General features: G+C 45.4%; 1 pseudogene; it reads left to right on the forward strand.

Annotated features, from left to right (window-relative positions):
- Positions 1-2690, forward strand: part of LOC104983232 — a 13237-nt pseudogene that overhangs the window by 3303 nt on the left and 7244 nt on the right.

Consider the following 2690-nt stretch of genomic DNA (forward strand, 5'->3'; position numbering starts at 1 on the left):
AGAGTAAATACATGTCAAATGAAAGGGTCACCTCTGTGGTGTTGATTGGATGTGGTCTGAGTTTAGAGGGAGTAGGTGGGGAAATGGCAACCCACTCCAGTGTTCTTGCCTGGAGAATCCCAGAGACGGGACAGCCTGCTGGGCTGCCGTCTATGGGGTCACACAGAGTCAGACATGACTGAAGTGACTCAGCAGCAGGTGGGGTTGATCCAGAAGGACCTCGTGGAGAAGAGGGTGCTAAGGCTGGGTTTGAGGAGACTACAGAGTTTCTCAAATGAAGGCACCCGTACTTCCCTGGGTGTCCAACGGTCCTGGAGGTCCAGTGGTTATGCCTCTGCACTTCCAATGCAGAAGGTACCACTTCAACGCCTGGTCATAGAGTCAACATCCTGCATACAATGTAGCATAGGAAAAAAAAATCAAATGCAAGCACCTCTGTGATCAAAGACTGTGAGCTTCACAGTGGTTGGAAAATGATCTAAAGAGACATGTGACACCCAGAGGGAGGCAGCAGTGTGGGAATAGAGGGTAGCCAGTTCTGCATTAATCCACTCCTTTCTTCTCCCTGTAGATGCTCTATGTGGGTAACATCACCATTGGAACACTCCCTCAGGAATTCCAGGTTGTCTTTGACACAGGCTCATCTGACTTGTGGGTGCCCTCCCTCTTTTGCCCAAGTCCAGCTTGTTGTGAGTACACACCCTGTACCTGGACCATCCTTCTTGCCCTGCCGATCTGTTTCCAACCTTGGCACCTGATGACACTCATCTGTCGTGTCTGCAGCTGCACAAGTTAGGTTCAGACGTTACAAGTCTTCCACCTTCCGGCCTACACCAAAACCTTCAGGATCGCCTATGGATCTGGGAGCATGAAGGAATTTCTTGCTTATGACACCATTCGGGTAACGTGTAAAGAGAAGCTGAGTCAGGACTGGCTGTGGAGTGACCTCTGCTTGAAAAACAGATGCAGGACCATCAGGTAGGACCCTTCCTAGCCTAACTCCCATAGATATTGGCCATCTTACCCAAAGGATCCTGTCCCTGGGGAGGCAGTGCCAGTGGTGACACACAAGAAAATGGATTAGCTAACCCAGAGAGTGGCTGGAGGTGTGGACTTGCAGCTCCTCTGCCGACGAGCAGTTCAAGGTTCATTTTGTTGGGAGCGAGAAGAGAGGAAAAGAGCATCCACTTTTATATTCACAGACTGTTCCAGGCACTTTCAGGTAATAATTGGTTTAATCCTGCAACAACCCCACGCAGCAGGTGGTCTGATTAGCTCATGAGACATATGAGGAAACTGAGGTGCAGACAGCAAGGGCCTTGCTGAGGGCACACATGTGGTAATGGTGGAATGGGGTTGGCTTTTCAGAACTGCAGTTGTTATAGGTTTTAGTGACAGGATAAAACTGATCTGGGTACCGTGAGGGCATCAAGGGCTTCAGGTATCCATAGTGGCAAACTGGAGGCTAGAGATGTAAAGGGGCCTGATAAATGATTTCTTACTCTAGGGTGCCTTTGAGAGTCTAATAAAATATATGGCCTGCCTCCCCAGAGTACTTGAGAGTTCCCCTCTCTCTCTTTATCTATCATACACAGTCACACAAATACACACTTATCCCCAAAAGTGAACTTCCCAGGCAGTAGTTTCATAGATCCCTGCAAGCAAGAGTGTGTTTTCAGTTTCTGTCTTCCTGGACAGATGCAGAATCCACAGTACCTTACAGAGAATTCAGTCCATTCCTGTCATTATGTCATAGTGATGCCCGGGAATCATACCATCTTGATTATCTTGGTCGCAAAGATCTTTTTTGTACAGTTCTTCTGTGTATTCTTGCCACCTCTTCTTAATATGTTCTGCTTCTGTTAAGTCCATACCATTTCTGTCCTTTATCAAGCCCATCTTTGCATGAAGTGTTCCCTTGGTATCTCTAATTTTCTTGAAGAGATATCTAGTCTTTCCCATTCTGTTGTTTTCCTCTATTTCTTTACATTGATCGCTGAAGAAGGCTTTCTCATCTCTTCTTGCTATTCTTTGGAACTCTGTATTCAGATGCTTATATCTTTCCTTTTCCCCTTTGCTTTTCACTTCTCTTCTCTTCACAGTTATTTGTAAGGCCTCCCAAGATAGCCATTTTGTTTTTTTTGCATTTCTTTTCCATGGGGATGGTCTTGATCCCTGTCTCCTGTACAGTGTCACGAACCTCAGTCCATAGTTCATCTGGCACTCTATCAGATCTAGTCCCTTAAATCTATTTCTCACTTCCACTGTATAATCACAAGGGATTTGATTTAGGTCATACCTGAATGGTCTAGTGGTTTTCCTTACTTTCTTCAATTTAAGTCTGAATTTGGCAATATGGAGCTCATGATCTGAGCCACAGTCAGCTCCTGGTCTTGTTTTTGCTGACTGTATAGAGCTTCTCCATCTTTGGCTGCAAACAATATAATCAATCTGATTTCGGTGTTGACCATCTGGTAATGTCCATGTATAGAGTCTTCTCTTTTGTTGTTGGAGGAGGGTGTTTTCTATGACCAGTGTGTTCTCTTGGTAAAATTCTATTAGCCTTTGCCCTGCTTCATTCTGTATTCCAAGGCCAAATTTGCCTGTTACTCCAGGTGTATCTTGACTTCCTACTTTTGCATTCCAATCCCCTATAATGAAAAGGACATCTTTTTTGGGTGTTAGTTCTA

This window comes from Bison bison, unplaced genomic scaffold, assembly GCF_000754665.1.
Source record: "Bison bison bison isolate TAMUID 2011002044 unplaced genomic scaffold, Bison_UMD1.0 scf7180017862121, whole genome shotgun sequence".
Classification (NCBI taxonomy): domain Eukaryota; kingdom Metazoa; phylum Chordata; class Mammalia; order Artiodactyla; family Bovidae; genus Bison; species Bison bison.